This window comes from Calonectris borealis, unplaced genomic scaffold (assembly GCF_964195595.1).
Source record: "Calonectris borealis unplaced genomic scaffold, bCalBor7.hap1.2 HAP1_SCAFFOLD_136, whole genome shotgun sequence".
Classification (NCBI taxonomy): Eukaryota; Metazoa; Chordata; class Aves; order Procellariiformes; family Procellariidae; genus Calonectris; species Calonectris borealis.
The window spans coordinates 85,001-92,500 of NW_027441523.1; positions in this window are offsets into that span (position 1 = coordinate 85,001).

Sequence of the window (7,500 nt, forward strand, 5' to 3'; positions counted from 1 at the left end):
CGTGCGAGCGAGGGGGCAGCGTCTCCGGAGAGCCGCAACGGCGGCCTGGTCACCGGCAGAGCCGGCCCGCCGTGAAGCGTCTCCGACGCGCCCAGGAACACCTCTGCAGGCGCTGCCTGCGGGTCTGGGTCGACTGAAGGGGGGGAGCGGGAGGTGCCGCCGGCCACCCGCTCCGCGCATCGATTCCCTTGAGCGAGGTCGACGGGACCGAGGGAAAGCCGCGGCAGGCTCGACTCCCCCGGTCTTCCAGCGTTCGAGTGCCGGCCACCGGTACCGGTCTTTGCCCTGCGCCCCGGGGAACCGCTTACCCCGGGGGAGGAGAAGGCCGAAGAAGACTAAGAGGCACCGCGCCTCACCCGTGCCATCCCCGGGTAACGGGGGCCGGGAAAAGCCGCTCAAGGCTCGACGCCCGCGGCCACTTGCCTTCGGCTGCCGGCCGCAGGGACCGGCCGCCCTTTTCTTCCCGCTTGCGCGGGCTCCAGCTTAGGGCTGGAGAAGTTTGGAAGGGCGAGGCGCCGCCACCTCGCCCGTACGAGTGCAGACCTTCCCAGCGAGCCCTCCTGCTACCAGGACTCGCGCCAGCAAAAAAGAGGACGAGGCGCCGCCGCCCCGCCTGCACCATCACCGGGCCCTCGGGGGCCGGGGCAAGCCGCGGCCGACTCGAGACCCCCCGGCTGTCTGCATTCGGCTGCCGGTGTTTCTGCCCGCTTCGCGGGCTCCAGCTTAAGGCCGGAGAAAAAGGACAAGGCGCCGCCACCTTGCCCGTCTCCATCACACGGCCCTCGGCAGCCGGCGGCAGCCCTGGTGGGCTGGGCACTCGCGGGCACCTCTGCCCCGGAACGGTGCCAGCACCCGCCTTTGCCATCATCGGGCCCCCCGGGGCCGAGGGAGGCTCGGCTCCCCCGGCCTTCCAGCGTTCGAGTGCCGGCGACCGCCACCGGCCGCCGGTCTTTGCCCTGCCCCGCGGGGAACCGCTTCTCCCGGGGGAAACGAGGACGAGGCGCCGCCGCCTCGCCTGCACGCCGCAGTCCCGTCACCGGGCCCGCCTGACACCACCAGCTGCCCGCGGAGGGCTCGCACCGGTGAAAACGGGACGCCGCCGCCCCGCCTGCGCCGTCAGTTGGGCCCTCGGGGGGCCGGGGGGGGAAGCCGCGGCAGGCTCGGCACCCCCCGGCCGTCTGCGTTCGGCTGGCCGGGAGCCGGCCGCCGCTCTCTCCGCCCGCTTCGCGGGCTCCAGCTTAAGGCTGGCACAAAGGGACGAGGTGCCGCCAACCTCGGTCGTCCCACCAACCGGGCCCTCTGGAGCCGGGAGTAAGCCGCGGCAGGCTCGACGCCCCCCGGCCGTCTGCCTCCGGCAGTGACCTTCACCATCACTGGGCCCCGGCTGGGTGCGTTCGAGTCTTTGCCCTGCCCTGCGGGATCCGGCCTTATGCCTCGTGCCGGTCGGCAACGGCCGCCGGAGCCGGCCGCCGGCTCCGGCTCTCCGCAGCTCCCGACCCCTCGGACACGCTGGGCTGGCTTGTCGGGCAAGCGCTGGGAGATGGCCGGACCGAAGAGACTGGAAGCTGGGCCGGACCACCGAGGGAACCGCCACGACGGCCGCCGAGCACCCCACTTTGCTGGCAGAACCGCGGGCCTTGCAGCCGCTGACGAGCGCTGCTCTGGAGACGAGTCACGGCTCGCTCCTATAGTACGGACCGGCACGTCCCCGCCGCCGGCAAGCTCCAAGAGCGGCGCCTCTGCGCACCGGGGAGGCGCGCCAACCACGCCGACTTTTACGATGACGTAACTGGAGGCAGCGAAAAACAGCGACCCCTTCGGCAGCTCCGACGAAGCAGCGGGGACAACACGTCTACCCCTCGGCCCCGGCAAGGCGACCAAGTCCCGCCGGAGCCGGGTAGACTTGGCCGCCCTTATCGCCGGACGCTACGCAACCAACAACCCGCGGTCGCCGGGTACCGCAGGCGGCCCCACGGGCTCCGAAAAGGGGTAGACCTGACGGCCGCCGCCGAGCCCGGAGCCGGGTAGACCTGACGGCCGCCGCCGGCCCCGGAGCCGGGTAGACCTGACGGCCGCCGGCGGCCCCGGAGCCGGGTAGACCTGACGGCCGCCGGCGGCCCCGGAGCCGGGTAGACCTGACGGCCGCCGGCGGCCCCGGAGCCGGGTAGACCTGACGGCCGCCGGCGGCCCCGGAGCCGGGTAGAGCTGACGGCCGCCGGCGGCCCCGGAGCCGGGTAGACCTGACGGCCGCCGCCGGCCCCGGAGCCGGGTAGACCTGACGGCCGCCGCCGGCCCCGGAGCCGGGTAGACCTGACGGCCGCCGGCGGCCCCGGAGCCGGGTAGACCTGACGGCCGCCGCCGGCCCCGGAGCCGGGTAGACCTGACGGCCGCCGGCGGCCCCGGAGCCGGGTAGACCTGACGGCCGCCGGCGGCCCCGGAGCCGGGTAGACCTGACGGCCGCCGCCGGCCCCGGAGCCGGGTAGACCTGACGGCCGCCGGCGGCCCCGGAGCCGGGTAGACCTGACGGCCGCCGCCGGCCCCGGAGCCGGGTAGACCTGACGGCCGCCGCCGGCCCCGGAGCCGGGTAGACCTGACGGCCGCCGGCGGCCCCGGAGCCGGGTAGAGCTGACGGCCGCCGCCGGCCCCGGAGCCGGGTAGAGCTGACGGCCGCCGCCGGCCCCGGAGCCGGGTAGACCTGACGGCCGCCGGCGGCCCCGGAGCCGGGTAGACCTGACGGCCGCCGGCGGCCCCGGAGCCGGGTAGACCTGACGGCCGCCGGCGGCCCCGGAGCCGGGTAGACCTGACGGCCGCCGGCGGCCCCGGAGCCGGGTAGAGCTGACGGCCGCCGCCGGCCCCGGAGCCGGGTAGACCTGACGGCCGCCGGCGGCCCCGGAGCCGGGTAGACCTGACGGCCGCCGGCGGCCCCGGAGCCGGGTAGACCTGACGGCCGCCGGCGGCCCCGGAGCCGGGTAGACCTGACGGCCGCCGGCGGCCCCGGAGCCGGGTAGACCTGACGGCCGCCGGCGGCCCCGGAGCCGGGTAGACCTGACGGCCGCCGCCGGCCCCGGAGCCGGGTAGAGCTGACGGCCGCCGGCGGCCCCGGAGCCGGGTAGAGCTGACGGCCGCCGCCGGCCCCGGAGCCGGGTAGAGCTGACGGCCGCCGGCGGCCCCGGAGCCGGGTAGACCTGACGGCCGCCGGCGGCCCCGGAGCCGGGTAGACCTGACGGCCGCCGGCGGCCCCGGAGCCGGGTAGACCTGACGGCCGCCGGCGGCCCCGGAGCCGGGTAGACCTGACGGCCGCCGGCGGCCCCGGAGCCGGGTAGACCTGACGGCCGCCGGCGGCCCCGGAGCCGGGTAGACCTGACGGCCGCCGCCGGCCCCGGAGCCGGGTAGACCTGACGGCCGCCGGCGGCCCCGGAGCCGGGTAGACCTGACGGCCGCCGGCGGCCCCGGAGCCGGGTAGACCTGACGGCCGCCGGCGGCCCCGGAGCCGGGTAGACCTGACGGCCGCCGGCGGCCCCGGAGCCGGGTAGAGCTGACGGCCGCCGCCGGCCCCGGAGCCGGGTAGAGCTGACGGCCGCCGGCGGCCCCGGAGCCGGGTAGAGCTGACGGCCGCCGGCGGCCCCGGAGCCGGGTAGAGCTGACGGCCGCCGGCGGCCCCGGAGCCGGGTAGACCTGACGGCCGCCGGCGGCCCCGGAGCCGGGTAGACCTGACGGCCGCCGGCGGCCCCGGAGCCGGGTAGACCTGACGGCCGCCGGCGACCCCGGAGCCGGGTAGACCTGACGGCCGCCGGCGGCCCCGGAGCCGGGTAGAGCTGACGGCCGCCGCCGGCCCCGGAGCCGGGTAGACCTGACGGCCGCCGGCGGCCCCGGAGCCGGGTAGACCTGACGGCCGCCGGCGGCCCCGGAGCCGGGTAGACCTGACGGCCGCCGGCGGCCCCGGAGCCGGGTAGACCTGACGGCCGCCGGCGGCCCCGGAGCCGGGTAGAGCTGACGGCCGCCGCCGGCCCCGGAGCCGGGTAGAGCTGACGGCCGCCGGCGGCCCCGGAGCCGGGTAGACCTGACGGCCGCCGGCGGCCCCGGAGCCGGGTAGACCTGACGGCCGCCGGCGGCCCCGGAGCCGGGTAGACCTGACGGCCGCCGGCGACCCCGGAGCCGGGTAGACCTGACGGCCGCCGGCGGCCCCGGAGCCGGGTAGAGCTGACGGCCGCCGCCGGCCCCGGAGCCGGGTAGACCTGACGGCCGCCGGCGGCCCCGGAGCCGGGTAGACCTGACGGCCGCCGGCGGCCCCGGAGCCGGGTAGACCTGACGGCCGCCGGCGGCCCCGGAGCCGGGTAGAGCTGACGGCCGCCGCCGGCCCCGGAGCCGGGTAGAGCTGACGGCCGCCGGCGGCCCCGGAGCCGGGTAGACCTGACGGCCGCCGGCGGCCCCGGAGCCGGGTAGACCTGACGGCCGCCGGCGGCCCCGGAGCCGGGTAGAGCTGACGGCCGCCGGCGGCCCCGGAGCCGGGTAGACCTGACGGCCGCCGGCGGCCCCGGAGCCGGGTAGACCTGACGGCCGCCGGCGGCCCCGGAGCCGGGTAGACCTGACGGCCGCCGGCGGCCCCGGAGCCGGGTAGACCTGACGGCCGCCGGCGGCCCCGGAGCCGGGTAGAGCTGACGGCCGCCGGCGGCCCCGGAGCCGGGTAGAGCTGACGGCCGCCGCCGGCCCCGGAGCCGGGTAGACCTGACGGCCGCCGGCGGCCCCGGAGCCGGGTAGACCTGACGGCCGCCGGCGGCCCCGGAGCCGGGTAGACCTGACGGCCGCCGGCGGCCCCGGAGCCGGGTAGACCTGACGGCCGCCGGCGGCCCCGGAGCCGGGTAGACCTGACGGCCGCCGGCGGCCCCGGAGCCGGGTAGACCTGACGGCCGCCGCCGGCCCCGGAGCCGGGTAGACCTGACGGCCGCCGGCGGCCCCGGAGCCGGGTAGAGCTGACGGCCGCCGCCGGCCCCGGAGCCGGGTAGACCTGACGGCCGCCGGCGGCCCCGGAGCCGGGTAGAGCTGACGGCCGCCGGCGGCCCCGGAGCCGGGTAGACCTGACGGCCGCCGGCGGCCCCGGAGCCGGGTAGACCTGACGGCCGCCGGCGGCCCCGGAGCCGGGTAGACCTGACGGCCGCCGGCGGCCCCGGAGCCGGGTAGACCTGACGGCCGCCGCCGGCCCCGGAGCCGGGTAGACCTGACGGCCGCCGGCGGCCCCGGAGCCGGGTAGAGCTGACGGCCGCCGGCGGCCCCGGAGCCGGGTAGACCTGACGGCCGCCGGCGGCCCCGGAGCCGGGTAGAGCTGACGGCCGCCGGCGGCCCCGGAGCCGGGTAGAGCTGACGGCCGCCGCCGGCCCCGGAGCCGGGTAGACCTGACGGCCGCCGCCGGCCCCGGAGCCGGGTAGACCTGACGGCCGCCGGCGGCCCCGGAGCCGGGTAGACCTGACGGCCGCCGGCGGCCCCGGAGCCGGGTAGACCTGACGGCCGCCGCCGGCCCCGGAGCCGGGTAGACCTGACGGCCGCCGGCGGCCCCGGAGCCGGGTAGACCTGACGGCCGCCGCCGGCCCCGGAGCCGGGTAGACCTGACGGCCGCCGGCGGCCCCGGAGCCGGGTAGACCTGACGGCCGCCGCCGGCCCCGGAGCCGGGTAGACCTGACGGCCGCCGGCGGCCCCGGAGCCGCGTAGACCTGACGGCCGCCGCCGGCCCCGGAGCCGGGTAGACCTGACGGCCGCCGGCGGCCCCGGAGCCGGGTAGACCTGACGGCCGCCGGCGGCCCCGGAGCCGGGTAGACCTGACGGCCGCCGCCGGCCCCGGAGCCGGGTAGACCTGACGGCCGCCGGCGGCCCCGGAGCCGGGTAGACCTGACGGCCGCCGGCGGCCCCGGAGCCGGGTAGACCTGACGGCCGCCGGCGGCCCCGGAGCCGGGTAGACCTGACGGCCGCCGGCGGCCCCGGAGCCGGGTAGACCTGACGGCCCCTCCGTGCTCCGGGTCCGGCTGGACCGGGCTGCCGCCGTCTCCCGTCCGGGGGGTGTGTGGGGAGGTGGGGAACCGGGGGGGTGATTCGAGATTTAAGCGGGTCTGATACAAGGGCCACCCTGTCCCCGTCTTCCTGCCCGCGGTGGGCGATGGGGAGTGGGGGCATGCGTGCGTGTGCGTGCGTGTGGGCGTAATTCCCCCACCCCCCGCCCGTTTCTGGGATTTAAAGGGCTTTTAATGCAGGAGAGCGAGCACTGCGTCACACAAGAGTTATTGTCCGTATCGGTTTCCGTAGGGAAAAAGAAATCAATCAAATTCTGGTAAAATTAATTTTCTTTTAGCACGGCTAGGTGGACGATACCCCCGGAAAAATAAAACGGGGCCGATTGGAGAATCTCGATAACGCTCGACCTGCTTTGTTAAGACGCGTGTACAAATACTCCTCAATCCCCTGCGCACCAAGAACTGACCCCGGGTAAATTAAGGTCAAGGTCAAGTGACTAGCGATTCGGTGACCGACGTTTCTATCCCTCGCTTAGGACCGAGGTATTCGACGACGATGAATGAATTCCTTCGTGCGGAAATGAAGGAAATGAATCGACGTTAAAAATTAAGGAAGACTTAATTTATCGAACCAATGAAATAAACCATTGGGTTCATTGAAGAGATCCCAAAACATAAACATGGCTATGGACACATCAATAACGAAGGATCGGATTTCTTTACCAAATCTGCATTCCTCTCTTTCGGGCACGCCAAGAGGTGACGGACGGGAAAGGGAGAGAGAGGGAAGGTGGGGCCGATGAGTACCTGTTAGTAATTACTGTTAATTCTTTAATAAAGACGGCTGTAATAGATAAATTTGGCAAGAGTACGTGCAAGAGTTAGTTGTAAATTAAATGAAAATGTGAAGGGTCGCTTATCACCTTTTGAATTAACAATTTGCGCCCGAGGTACCAATCGATGATTACATACATACGTACGTACGTACCTACGTACGTACCTACATACACACATAAATAAAAGTTAAAAAAAAAAAAAAGAATAAACGCGGGGGGACGGGGGACGGCACCCCAACACCGGGCGGGGGAGGCCAGGTCTACCCCCGGGCGCCGGAGACTGCCGCCGCCTGCGGCGTGGGAGGCCAGGTCTACCCCCGCGGCGGGGGAGGCCAGGTCTACCCCCGAGCGGGGGAGGCCAGGTCTACCCCCCGCGGCGGGGGAGGCCAGGTCTACCCCCGGGCGCCGGAGACTGCCGCCGCCTGCGGCGGGAGAGGCCAGGTCTACCCCCCGCGGCGGGGGAGGCCAGGTCTACCCCCGGGCGCCGGAGACTGCCGCCGCCTGCGCCGGGGAGGCCAGGCCTACCCCCGCGGCGGGGGAGGCCAGGTCTACCCCCGTGCGCCGGAGACTGCCGCCGCCTGCACCGGGGGAGGCCAGGTCTACCCCGGGGCGGGGAGGCCAGGTCTACCCCCCGCGGCGGGGGAGGCCAGGTCTACCCCAACACC